General features: G+C 41.1%; 1 long non-coding RNA gene across 1 annotated transcript in view; it reads left to right on the top strand.

Moving 5' to 3' along the window:
* The first annotated feature begins 4228 nt into the window (after positions 1-4228).
* Positions 4229-15084, top strand: part of LOC138751034 (uncharacterized) — a 75901-nt gene continuing 65045 nt past the window's right edge. The window contains exons 1-2 of the long non-coding RNA XR_011349675.1: positions 4229-4360; positions 4795-4893. This is a non-coding gene — a long non-coding RNA (uncharacterized lncRNA). The remainder of the gene's footprint in view (positions 4361-4794; positions 4894-15084) is intronic.

Here is a 15084-nt window from a genome sequence, read left to right as displayed (position 1 = left end):
TCCATTAATGATTAAAATGGAATGGCTAATTCATCTTTGGATTAAAGATATGTAACTAAAAACGAATACCACTTTGTACAAATAAAACATTCAAACCAAAGCTTTAAACATCTTTTCGATGCTTAAAGAAAATAAATTTCAAGGGGATACAGAAACTTTTGCTACAAGTTCAGGTTGGTTTGACGGCTTTAAACATTGAACAGGATTACACAATGGAAGAATTACAGGGGAAGCTGCTAGTGTGCCTGATAAAAATGAGGCTGCAAAATTTCCAGAAAATTTTCAAGTATTTGAACTTGTTGAAGCCGTCAAAGATTTTTATCTAAATGTCGATCCTAACATGGAAGTCTACAGCAATTTATAGCTATAGGAAATAGTATGAGGGGAAAAAAAAATCAAAATCTGTGCAATCAATTTTGGACAAATATTTTTTAAGAAATAGTTTAGTTATGATGTAATTACAAAATAAATTTAAAAATTACAATTATTTTTATTAATCTTAACAGTTTTGGCATTATATGCAGCTAAAAGTTGTTTTTAAAACATTTTTATGTCTTGCTGGACAATCTGAAAGGACAGGGATTCATTATAATTATTCCCATTAATCGCTTATGCAAGTAAAAATTCAGACAAATTAATCGCACAAGGCAAGGTTTGCCTGTAAAGTGATTGCTCCCTTCCTATTTCTGACTTCCACCCACACCATCTCAGTAAACCCTCACTCTGCAGTGTCCTCCCTTTCTATAGCCGTGATACTATATCTGACCAGTAATGCTACTCTCTGCCTCTCTTACCTCCCATTCTATAACTTCTAAAACATCTAAACCTCTGCGCCTGTATCAGCCAATCCTGCCCTTCCTCCACTCAAGACTCTGTCACAGCCACAACATTGTAGCTCCACATACTGATCATTCTCTAAGTTCATCCTCTTTATCCCTAATACTCCTAGCATTGAAATAGACACATTTCAAACATTTTTACTCATTACATTTGTGTTTTGTCCCCTGTCTGTCCTTCCTCACAAACTCAGAACACATAGCATCATGCTTTTGACCATCTGCCCTATTCTCTGGACTCATATTCTGATTCACAACCCCACCCCAACAGCTCGAGAAAACCTGCCCACCAGGATATTGGTCCCTTTCCAGTTCAGGTGTAACCCATCCTTTTTGTACAGGTCAGGCCTTCCCCAGAAGAGATCCCAATGATCCACAAATCTGAACCTCTGCCCCTTCAACCACACATTCAACTGCCACAATTTCCTATTCCTAACCTCTCTGAGACATGGCACAGCAGAAATCCCGAGATTACTATCCTGGAGGACCTGCTTTTTTAACTTCTTTCCTAACTCCCTATACTCCAGTAGTTTTCAACCTTTTTCTTCCCACTCACATACCACTTTAAGTAATCCCTATGCCAATGGTACTCTGTGATTGCTTAAGGTGGTATGTGAGTGGGAAGGGAAGGTTGAGAATCACTGCTCTAGACCCAATTGTCACTGAAATATTTTACTTGAGAAAAACTGTCATTGGCCCATTTCCTTTGGAGTTATGAAACTGTGCACATAATGAGTCAATTAGGTATGATTAAAACTGCGGTTTTCAAACTTTTTCTTTCCACCCACATACTTCTTTAAGCAATCCTTTACTAATCACAGAGTACCAATGGCATAGGGAATACTTGATGGAGTATTCATTCAGAGCCAGCTCTTCAGCGCTTGACGTCCTGCTTTGCAGAAACTGCCAAAATGTTTGGCCTGGAAGTCAGCCTGAAGAAAACTGAGGTCCTCCATCAGCCAGCTCCCCACCATGACTACCAGCCCCCCCACATCTCCATGGGGCACACAAAACTCAAAACGGTCAACCAGTTTACCTATCTCGGCTGCACCATTTCATCAGATGCAAGGATCGACAATGAGATAGACAACAGACTCGCCAAGGCAAATAGCGCCTTTGGAAGACTACACAAAAGAGTCTGGAAAAACAACCAACTGAAAAACCTCACAAAGATAAGCGTATACAGAGCCGTTGTCATACCCACACTCCTGTTCGGCTCCGAATCATGGGTCCTCTACCGGCACCACCTACGGCTCCTAGAACGCTTCCACCAGCGTTGTCTCCGCTCCATCCTCAACATCCATTGGAGCGCTCACACCCCTAACGTCGAGGTACTCGAGATGGCAGAGGTCGACAGCATCGAGTCCACGCTGCTGAAGATCCAGCTGCGCTGGATGGGTCACGTCTCCAGAATGGAGGACCATCGCCTTCCCAAGATCGTATTATATGGCGAGCTCTCCACTGGCCACCGTGACAGAGGTGCACCAAAGAAAAGGTACAAGGACTGCCTAAAGAAATCTCTTGGTGCCTGCCACATTGACCACCGCCAGTGGGCTGATAACGCCTCAAACCGTGCATCTTGGCGCCTCACAGTTTGGCGGGCAGCAGCCTCCTTTGAAGAAGACCGCAGAGCCCACCTCACTGACAAAAGGCAAAGGAGGAAAAACCCAACACCCAACCCCAACCAACCAATTTTCCCTTGCAACCGCTGCAATCGTGTCTGCCTGTCCCGCATCGGACTGGTCAGCCACAAACGAGCCTGCAGCTGACGTGGACTTTTTACCCCCTCCATAAATCTTCGTCCGCGAAGCCAAGCCAAAGAAAAAAGAATGTGAGTGGAAAGAAAAAGGTTGAGAGCCACCGCTATACTCCTCATCAGGACCTCATAACTACCCCAATCTATGTCATTGGTATCATGTGGACCATGGCATTTAGCTACTCCCCCTCCCCCTCTGGAATGCTATGAGTTCAATCAGACATCCCTGACCCTGGGACCTGGGAGACAATGTACATATCTGGAGTCTTGATTGCACTCACGGAGCCTCCTATCCACTTGCCTAACCAATGAGTGCACAAACACCATAGCTCTCCTCTTCTCCCCACTTCCCTTCTGAGCTGAGGGGCCAGTCTCTATGTGAGAGACATGACCATCATGACTTGTCCCTAGTAGATTATTTCCCCCCCCAAAAACTATACTTATTGATGAGGAGAATGGCCACAGGGGTTTTCTCCACTCTCTGCCTATTCCCCTTCCCTCTCCTAACAGTCACCCTGTTACCTGCATCGTGAAGTTTGGGGAGACTGTCTCCCTGAAGCTCTTCTCTATCACTGCCTCTGGCTCCCGAGTGATCCAGAGTTCATCCAGCTTCAGTTTCCTAATGGTCTCCCTGGAGCTGCAGCTGGATGCACCTCTTGCTGGTATAGTCATCAGGGACAATTGTGCTGTCCCAGATTTCCAAATGCTGCACTCGGAAGTTCCACTGCCTTAGCTGCTGTCTCCAATAACTCTTCCCAATTTAAATACAAATATCTTACTTGGCATTATCTTGCTGGAAGCAAGCTCATCCTTAGCCTCTGCTCACTAAAACCTCATGAGCCCAAGTGCTACTCCTATCCTGAGCCACTCACACACTGGCTGCTCCTCTTGAGCTGCCCCTCTTTTATTTGTTACTGCCCCTTATCTCTATTACTCCTCCCGCCAATCGCCATTCTGTTTAACCCTTAACTTGACTTCTGCTCCCTTTTTGAATACACTCACCTCAAGCTGGTTCCCGACACTCACAGCTTTCCTGAATCCCTCACTCCTCCTCTTCCAGCAATGGTCCCAAGATTACACTGCTCTTCATTTTATAATTCATCCAAACATTTTTATACTTTGTCAACAGTCAACTTATGAACATGAATACACTTGGCTCCTGGTTATTTTGTTCTTATTGGCCAAGATTAGGCTAGTCATGACTTTATAGAGAGGTAGAAAATGCTCAATGGGCTGAATGGCCAATCTTGCTCCTGTTTATTGAAAACTTATGTGCATTTCACATAATTACATGATTTTTCTAATCTACTGAATGATGGCACTGCCAGAACTGCTGTAATGGCAGCGCTGCCGTTGATACGGACCCAGGGAGAGTGTGGAGCAGAGACACAGAGCTCCCCCATGGTGTGCTATTGTCCAGTCCTAATGTTGACGTTGTGGCGGTGTGAGCAGTGGAAGAAACACAGCCACCACATTGTGGGTCGTTGACGACTGTTTTTATACAAATTCAGCGAGCTCCTTTAAATGCAGCGTGACCTCAGTCACCTGGTGCATTGTGACGTCATAATCGATGCCCAGGGTGCGCGCTGGAAGGGATGCTGGAGTCAGAGAGAAACCTCTGATTATGCCATTTCCCCATGAGGATTAGATCTCGGCTTGGGTTGACGGAATTGGAGTACTGCTATAGAAATTGCGGAATCACTGGAGCTGAATTCACTGACACTCAGTAACTCTGAGGGGACTCTCTTTTGCTTCTTTTTCTCTGACTGTAAGTGGTGCCGGACAATGCTAATACTAGTGGCGAATTTTGTCTCATTGCATACTAAAGGCAATTTTGTGTAATATTAGATTTCTGTTTTATTAAATAACAATAAATATTATTTGATCCAATTGCAAAACTCAGTTTTCAAATTTTTCATGATCTTATAATGAGAACTAGTACAGACCCTTCCAGCTAATGATGTTGTCCCGGCCTATATAAACCTACTCCACAATGATCTAATTCTTTTATACCTCACACCCATGAACCTCTATTTTTATTACATTCATTTGACCCTATTGTACCAGTCTCCATCACCATCCCTGCAATTCAGGCACCCGCCACTCTCTGGTGTAAAAAAAACTTACCTCTAACATCTGCCCTAAAATTTCCTGCACTCAACTTGAGCAGATGGGTTCTAGTATTTTCCATTGTCATTCCAGGAAAAAGGTGTTTGCTATCAACCCTGTCTAAGCCTTGCATGGTCTTATATTCAATAAAACCCCCGGTATCCAGCACCTATGGGCATTGGTCGATGCCGGGTAAGTAAATTTGCTGGTTGCTTGAAATTGCATGTTGCGTGGATTGGCAAACTGACCGCTAGGGGGCACCAATTTTAAATGTTTATATTTTTTGTCTATTTATTTTCCATGAATTTTTTTGCCGATTGCTTGAGGTTGCTGATCGCTTGAATTCCAGATTATGGGGATTTTACTGTATGTCTATTAAGTCACCTTTCATCCTTTATTGCTTCAAAGAGAAGGGTCTAGCTCTATCAACCTTTCTTTGGACTGTTTAGCTCTGGACTTTAACTCAAAGAGGTTTTGTTTGTTTCTCAGCCTTGCTTGGATTTGATCTTCCACTTCCTGAATCCATCTGGATCCAACCCGAACTCAACATGTGATTTACCATCTATTCTTGATTCTTCAGATACTGCCAGCTTTTTCCAGACCTTGAAGAAGGGCTCGAGCTCAAAACATCAGTAATATTTTTACCTCCTATGGATGTGAGACCTGCTGAGTTCTTCCAGCATTTCTGTCTTTTTATTACAATCACAACGTCTACATACTCTTGAGTTTCACCTCATCTCAGAACTGATTTGATCAACAAGTATCCAATTATTTCTTGGTTCTGAAACTTTTGCAGCAATTCCTCCCTCCCACTATTTGAGATCATTTGCTGAGATTAGCTAAAATTCTTTTTTGGTAAATGTTATTTTTTCAATCAGCTGCCTCTGATCAGCTCTTGAAGCCCATTTCTGGATTTTTTCAGTCCTTTTATGGAGAAAAAATTGCAACTGTAAAGGTGGGGATATTCTCCACCCTCATATCACTGAGCCTACTTCCATAAATCCTCCACACACGGCTCCAAGACATCAAATCCAATCTTTCCTCAGGCTGGTTGCACAGGACATCGCAATGATGTCATCAGCCTGTGACACAGGAGAGCGAATTTTAAAACCCCAACTGTGTCCACGACAAGGAGATACATTTTTATCTTCAGTCCTAGTTACCTACTCTACGGTTGTCAATTTCTGATGTAGGGCTCTTTCCTACTTGGTGCGCATGTATGACGTCGTTTTGGCACCGACGCTAAGGCTCCAATTGCCCAGCCTCCATCAGCTCCGGAGGTTGCAACGAAGTGCCACTCTTCATGAAAGTGATGCTGGAGCAGGCTTTTAGGGCTTCTCTATAAAAAGATAAGTGCAGATTTTTCTCATAACATATATAACATAACATAACAATTACAGCACGGAAACAGGCCATTAGGCCCTTCTAGTCCGCACCGAACCAAACACCCCTTTCTAGTCCCACCTCCCTGCACAATGCCCATAACCCTCCATCTTCTTCTCATCCATATACCTGTCCAACCTTTTCTTAAATAATACAATTGACTCCACCGCCACTATTTCTCCCGGAAGATCATTCCACACGGCTACCACTCTCTGAGTAAAGAAGTTCCCCCTCATGTTACCTCTAAACCTCTGCCCCTTAATTCTTAACTCATGTCCTCTTGTTTTAATCTTTCCTCCTCTTAACGGAAATAGTCTATCCACATCCACTCTGTCTATCCCTTTCATAATCTTAAATACTTCTATCAAATCCCCTCTCAACCTTCTACACTCCAAAGAATAAATACCTAATCTGTCCAATCTCTCCCTATACTCTAGATGCTTAAACCCAGGTAACATTCTGGTAAAACTTCTCTGCACTCTCTCCACTCTGTTTATATCCTTCCTATAATTAGGCGACCAGAACTGCACACAGAACTCCAAATTAGGCCGCACCAACGTCTTATACAATCTCAACATCACCTCCCAACTCCTATATTCCATGCAATGATTGATAAAGGCCAGCATACTAAAAGCCTTCTTCACCACCCTATTCACGTGAGTTTCTACCTTCAGGGAACGATGTACCGTCACTCCTAAATCTTTCTGCTCTTCTGTATTCATCAATGCTCTCCCATTTACCACGTATGTCCTATTCTGATTCTTCTTACCAAAATTAAGCACCTCACACTTATCAGCATTAAATTCCATCTGCCATTTTTCAGCCCACTTTTCTAAGCAGCCCAAATCCCTCTGCAATCCTTGAAAACCTTCTTCATTATCCACTATTCCACCTATCTTAGTATCGTCTGCATATTTACTAATCCAATTCACCACCCCATCATCTAGATCATTAATGTATATAACGAACAACAATGGGCCCAATACAGATCCTTGAGGCACACCACTGGTCACCGGCCTCCAACCTGACAGACAATTATCCACTACCACTCTCTGGCCTCTTCCTTTCAGCCAATGTTCAATCCATTTGACTATCTTAAAATTTATACCTAAAGACTGCACCTTCCTAACTAACCTTCCATGTGGTACCTTATCGAAGGCCTTACTGAAGTCCATATAGACAACATCCACTGCGCTACCCTCATCCACATTCCTAGTCACCTCTTCAAAAAATTCAATCAGATTGGTCAAACATGACCTTCCTCCCACAAATCCATGTTGAGTGCTCCTGATCAGACCCTGTCTATCCAGATGTTTATAAGTACTATCTCTAAGAATTTTCTCCATTAATTTACCTACCACAGACGTCAAACTTACAGGCCGATAGTTGCCAGGCTTCCTCCTTGAACAATGGAGCCATGCCCCTCCATAAAAATACCTTTAGACAATGAAAAATGCAGGTAATTCAAATTAGCAACATATAAAACAAATAAAATAAAAGAAGAGCATAATGTGTAGTCAATGTTTCTTACTTGGATGTCTCAATAGAGGCAGATAAGATGCTTGAAATTTCTACACTAAACAGCATTACAACATAGAGTAGTTAGTCACATCATACAAGTTTTAAAGTATGACATACCTCCCTGTTGGATCTATTACTTCCTCCTCTATTTTGATTGGTACATTTTTATTGATTAATATAGCTACACCTCTGGCTTTTGAATTATATGATGCTGCCGTTACGTCTCTCCTTAATTTCTTGTGTTCGACTTCAGTTAGATGTGTTTCTTGCACGAATGCTATATCAATGTTTTCTTTTTTCAGAAAATTTAACAGCCTCTTCTTTTTGATTTGGTTATGTATTCCGTTAATATTTATAGTCATATAGTTCAACATGGCCATTTCATACTTTGTTTACCTTTCATTTCTGCTTCTTCGTCACCACCTTTCCTCCTTATCCATTTCTGTTTTTTCTTTTTTTGAACACATTGTAAGACAACACTTCTAAAACATAAAATATTTCCACTATTCCCTTAACCCCAAATGTCCCCCTCCCCCCACTCTCTGAGTTGCCCCTTGTCCCTTGCCGGGCAACCACATCTCCCCTCTCCATTTGGATTGCTAACCAACCCGCTCGCAAGCATCAACTGATTTCGCAGTGACTGTTATTCTCTCCCACCCAGCCCCCTCCAGAATCATCCAAGGGAGAGTTATGAAAACGGAATATAAAGCTAGATTGTTATCGGATCACTCACCCCTGTTATTAACAATAGAGCTGGAGGACATCCCACCGAGAACGTATAGATGGAGATTAAACTCCATGCTACTTAAAAGACAGGATTTTAGAGAATTCATTGAGCGACAAATTAAAATGTATTTTGCAATAAATATAGAATCAGTGAAAGATAAGTTTATACAATGGGATGCAATGAAAGCATTCATCAGAGGGCAGATAATAAGTTATGTAACTAAGATGAAGAAGGACTACAATCGGGAAATAGAACAGCTGGAAATGGAAACAGCAAGTACAGAAAAAGAACTAGCAATAAGGGAAGATACAACAAAAAGAAGAGAATTGGCGGATAAAAAAATAAAATATGATACGTTTTAAAGTACGATAGCCTCAAAACAGTCAATTGTTGATCTCAATCAGTATTAGGGATGACACACGATACATTCCTCATTTAATGCGAAAGCAAAAATCCCAAATAACTGTCCAATCTCCTTGTATTTCCCTTTTCCACAAAGTCTTTGAAATACCTGGGTTGATGGACTGTTATACTGATTACTGGCATAACTGGTTGCAGTTTCTCTTACTCCAGTAGTGCATCCTCTGGCATCTCTATATTTGCTTCCATCATTCTCAGTGGCGGTCTTCCTGATGGATGTGTATTCGGTCACCACTGTCTTCTGTCACGTTTGACATGTGTCTGATGTCCTTATTGTTTTCCAACTCTCAGATCCATGACACCTCTCATGTAGAAGCATGCCTTTCTTATTCAGGATGGCATCTGTTGTCGTCACCAACTGTTTTACCCTTTGCTTTTATCACTCTTTCATTAACAATGACACAATGTTGTGCCGACCAATATAAACCTACTCAGAAAACGAAACCTTCCCAACCTCAAAGCCCTCTATTTTTCTTTCATTCATGTGCCTGTCTTTTAAATGTGCTTATTAAATCAGTCCCCACCACCAACTCCAGGCACCCAGTACTCTCTGTGTAAAGAAAACATACCTGTGATGACTTCTTAAACTTTCCTCTCTGCACCTTGTACAGATGTCCTCTGGTGTTTGCTGCTTATGTCCTGAGGAAAAAGGTCTTGGCTATCCATCTTACCTATGCCTCTATAAACTTATAGACCTCTATTAAGTCATGACTCATCCTTCTTCTCTCCACAGAGAAAAGACTTAGTTATATTAACATTGCCTCATAAGATATGTTCTCCAATCCAGGCAACATCATGGTAAATCTCCTCTGCACCCTCTCCATAGCTTTCACATCTTTTCTATAATGAGGTGACCAGAATTGAACATAACATTCCAAGAGTGGTCTAACTAGAATTTTATAGAAGTGCAAGATTACATCTGGACACTTCAACTCAATCCACTGACTAATGAAGGCTACCATAGCATAAATCTTCTTAACTTCCCTACAACCTTCAGAGATCAATGGATTTGGATCCCAAGATCCTGATAATCTACCCCACAATTGAGAATCTTGCAATTAACCATGTATTTTGTCTTCAAGTTTGATCTTCCAAAATACATCACTTCACACTTACCTAGATTGAATACCATCTGTTCACCAATTCTGCATCCTGTCTATATCATGTTGTAACCTAAAGCAACCTTCACATATGCATAGAATGCCTTAAGGTTTTCCTTAATTCTACTTGCCAAGACCATCTTGTGCCCCCTCAAGCTCTCCTAAGTCCTTAAGTTCCCTCCTGTTACCATATAATTGTCATGATCCTTTCCTGTCTTACTTTTTAAATCTTATGTATGCTTTCTCTTAACTTACCGCCTCTCCTCCTTTATCAACCACAACTCCCTGATCCTACTATCTTTTCCCTGTCTCAGTGGGACAAACCTATCTTGAACCCCACACAAGTGGTCCCTAAACATTCTCCATATTTCTTCTGTGCTTTTCCCTGTTATGTCGTAGACCAGCAGCAATAGAAATTCACCAAGACAGTCTTAATGTTTTTTTTTAAACAACATATTTATTAATAACTACTAATAATATGGCACATTAATTAAATTAAGCCTAACTATGCACGATTATACTTAGATGTGTGTGTGTGTGTGTGAGATATCCAGACAATTACAGCTTAGGTACAATTCTGGAAAGCCATTCCAAAGTTCAGTCTTAGAAACCATGTGTCGAAATACAGACTCTTAATATGATGCCCAGAAATAATCATGAAGGAGGTGGGGGAGAATGAGTGACGATACTGCTGAAAACCATGAATCCTAGTCGAGTTTCTTGCTGAGAAATATCGTTTTGGACAAACAGTTGTCACAACTCCCCTTTCCTTCCATGATGCTTCCACAACCCAGGCACGGGTCAGTTGAAGTGATCTTTCCTTTGGTCATAGTGTGGTTCAATAATTCCCCTGACAGGGAGAATCAGCCGAATTGTCCATTTCACACCGAGTCACTCCACCTCAGTGTTCCATGAGATGGCTGGTGGTCAATAATAAAAATGTGGTTTCCTTCAGGGTCCCACTCACATGACTCTCACCACCTGTGTGCCTGGATAAAGGAACAAATGTTCTTTCTCTTTCTCCAGAGTATCACTTTTCGGTATAGTCTGTACTAGATGTTGCTACTCAGTCTCTCCACAGCTGTGAATGGTTGCAGCCGGTACTAGCCCTTAAAGTGATACACTAAATGAAACGGGAGCTCATAATATCCCCAAGAACATTTGTTCCAAATTTACTCTCTCTAATTCTTTCTTAATCTCATTGTAATTAGCCCTTCCAAAATTAAACACTTTATTATTTTTTCTGCTCTTATCCTTTAATTTAGTTTAGTTTTGTTTATTTATATAGCACATTTAAAACATCTCATGTTGATCAAAGTGTTGTACAGATCAAAAAGACAAGGCAACTATTTAAAGTACAGGATAAAACGAATATGAGAGGTTAGAACACAAGGTAACAATCAGGTGCATGAGGAAGATTCAAAATGCTCGTGAATAAAAATACATCTTCAATCTAAATGTAAGAGTTGATGGATGGGGTAAATTTGATAGAATGTTGTTCCACAGTTTGGCGGCTGCAATAGCAAAGGCACAATCTCCTCTGAGATTACAGCCAAGCATCCTGAGTAGGCAACTTGTTGGGGTCTTGAAGTGTTAACTCCTTATTCCCCTTCAAGACCCTTTATGTCTGCTAACTTGAGATCCGTGATATAAGAGGGGTGTAGCCCATTAAGGGCTTTATAGACAAAAAAGTGAATTTTAAAATCAATGCTGAGCCATACTGACAGCCAATAGAGGGCAGCCAGAATAGAAGTGATGTGGCCCCTCTTCTTGGCACCTGTCAGGAGCTTGGCTACAGCATTCTGCACTGGTTGCAGACAGGATAATGAAGACTGACTGATCCCAGTACATTGAGAGTTAGAATAGTCTAAATGGGAGGATATAAGGGCATAGATGATTTTCTCACGTCTTTAAATGAAAGGAATAATTTGATTTTGGCAATAGTGTGAAGCTCGGAAAAGCTAGCTTTTACTTCTGCATTAACATGTTTGTTGAACTTGAAGGTGGGATTTGATGTGAGTTTAATGAGGGTAGATAATTACCAAGACTATTGGAAATAATTTTGGTAGACTTAGGGAGATCAAATAAGATAACCTCAAATTTGCCCTTGTTTAGCTGTAAGAAGTTTTGAGCCAACCAATACTTTATGTCATCTAGACAGTTAGTGAAGCTGGCTATCTTTGATTGGTCATTAGATTTCAAAGGGAGATAGAGCTGAATATAATCGGCAGAGCAGTGGAAAGAGATGCCATGTTTTTTAATGATATAACCACGGGGAAGTATGTATAAAGAAAAGAGAATGAGGCCTAGAATAGACCCTTATTGGACCTTGCAGGAAAAGGTAACGGAAGAAGATGAAAATTTGCCTATATTAACTGAGAAAGTCCTATCATTAAGATATGATTTAAGCCAGTTCAAGGCTGTGCTATTAACACCGACCCATACTGGAAACAATCTATTAAAATAGCATGATCCACAGTAACAAACGCTGCACTAAGATCGAGAAGAATTAGAATGGCAGAGCCACCTGAGTCAATAGAAAGGAGTAGGTCATGACAAACTTTTAGTAAGGTCAACTCTGAGCTACAGTGAGTCTTATAACCTGACTGAAATCTTCCCGATATGTTGTTTTGATGTAGGTAGGGAAACTTTTCAAGAACCTTTGACAGAAATGAAAATTTAGAAGCATGTCTGAAATTCTTGGGTGTGGTGGGATCTAAATTGTGTCTTTTCAAGAGGGGTTGGACCACAGCACACTTAAAAAAATTGGAACAGTACCATGGCCAGAGAACTCTTAATTATACAGAGAATACTAGGACCAGCTATGTCAAAAACATCCTTCAGGAGGGGAGTAGGAATAATGTTGAAGGAGGCAGGTTGTAGGATTTTTGGAGGACACATTCTTTCCAAGGGTGGGTAGTGTGATGGGGCTAAAACGGTCCAGGTTAGATAAACATAACTATGGTATAGTTAGGTTATGGGTTGGTGAGAAGGGCAGGGGGAGGGGAGTTTTCCCTAATGCTCTCAACTTTGTTTATGAAGAATTTAAAAAAATTTTTGAATTTGGTCAAGATACATCAGAGTTGATATTGGATGAGGGACCAATGACTGAGTTGATGTTATTGAACAAGACCTTGGGATTATGGGAGTTGTCAGAAATTAGGTTAGCAAAATATTTTGTTCTTTCGGCCTTTACTGCTTCCTGGGTTGCTAATTGATAAATCGGACAAAAGAATTAGGTCGAGAGTATGGCCTAGCTTATGAGTGGATTCAGTTGAAAGCAATTCAAAGTTAAAGACTCAGCTAAATGCACAAAATAACTTACAAGGGGCTTAGTTGGAAAACACACTTGGATATTGATGTCACCATGAATCAGAACTTGATCAAATTTGGGAATAGTATTTGAAAGGAAGTCTGAAAATTGAGTGATAAAATCTCTATGTAATTTTGGTGGACGATATACAAGAACAATTAAAAAGCAGTTGTCCATACCTATCCTACGTGTCAGGGAGTTGCAGCCACTTTCACCAAAATACTCCCAACCGAGAGGTCTGTCACTACCAGGTTCATTACCCAGTACTTGATCCAGTATGGCGCTTCTCTAGTCGGCTAGTCCAAATACTGTGTCAGAAATTCTTCTTGGACATACCTGAAAAATTCTGCCCCAACTATTCCACTTAGAGTAAGGAGGTAGCAGTCAATAATTGGGAAGTTGAAGTCTCCCATTAAAACAACCCTGTTATTTCTGTACCTTTCCAAAATCTGCCTACTAATATGTTCCTCAGTATTCTGAGGGCTAGTTGAAGGCTAATACTCCCAAAACAGTAAACACTCCCTTCCTGTTCCTGACTTCCACCAACACTGACTCAGTAGACAATACTTTTACATTAGTAGCTTTCAAACTGCCCCCCTAAACACACATTCCCTATGCTGTAAGTGCTCTGTGATTAGTAAGTAATTGCTTAAGGTGGTATGTGGGTGGAAAGAAAAAGTTTGAAAACCACTGTTTTAATCATACCTAAATTACTTGTTACATACATGGTTTTATAACTCCGAAGGAAATGGGCCAATGACAAATTTTCTCAAGCAAAATATTAAATTAACAATTGGGCCCAGAGTAGTGGTTCTCAACCTTCCCTTCCCACTCACATACCACCTTAAGCAATCCCTTACTAATCATCGTACACCAACAGCATGAGTTTAGGGGGGCAGTTTGAAAACTTCTGATCTACATCGTCCTCCCTTTCTGCAACTGCAATAGTATCCCTGATTAGTATTACTACTTCTCCCTCCCCTCTTTTCCCTCCCATTCCATCCCTTTTAAAACATCAAAACCCCGTTCCTTCATCAGCCAATCCTGTCCTTACATTATGGCTACATCGTAATTCCACGTACTGATCCATGCTCTGATCATCTCCCTTATTCTTAATACTTCTTGCATTGAAATAAACACATTTGAAGGCTTCAACTGACTTCATTTATGCTCCCTCCACTGCCTGTCCTTTCTCACAAACTCACAACACATTGCATCAACCTTTCCACCATCTCTACCCTCACATTCTGGTTTAAATGCCCCTGCCAAATTAGTTTAAACCCATCCCAACGACCTGCCTGCCAGAATATTGGCCGCCCTCTGGTTCAGGTGATCCTTTTTATATAGGTTACATCTTCCCCAGAAGTGATCCCAATAATCCATGAATCTGAACCCCTGCCACCTTCACAAACTCTTCAGCCATACAGTCAACTATCATAACTTCCTATTCCTGCCTTCACTGACATGTGGCACAAGCAGCAGTCCAGAAATTATCTCCCTTGAGGTCTTGCTTTTTAGCTTCCTTCCTTACTCCATATATTCTCTCTTCAGAACTTTACCTATTTCTGTTTTTAGTACAAACATGGACCATACATCTGGCTCCTTGTCACCATACTTAAGAATGCTGGGGACTCGATCTCAAGTTAAGTCAAGTCTAATTTATTATTATCTGATTGCACAAATACAACCTCATGAAACAGTGTGCTTCTGTCCTTGGTTTAAAACACGCAGACACACAACTAGACAAACAATACATATGCAGGACAAGTATTCATCTATACAAATAAATAAGTAAATGTTGTTTCATGAATTTGAGAGTCTCGGATGGTTAGTGTGAGCAGTTCCTTTCGTTGTTCAGCATTCTTATTGCCCATGGGAAGAAGCTGTTCCTCAGCCTGGTGGTTCTGGCTCTGATACTC

The sequence above is a fragment of the Narcine bancroftii genome, chromosome 1, assembly GCF_036971445.1.
Source record: "Narcine bancroftii isolate sNarBan1 chromosome 1, sNarBan1.hap1, whole genome shotgun sequence".
Classification (NCBI taxonomy): domain Eukaryota; kingdom Metazoa; phylum Chordata; class Chondrichthyes; order Torpediniformes; family Narcinidae; genus Narcine; species Narcine bancroftii.
This window is presented reverse-complemented; position numbering and strand designations above follow the sequence as displayed.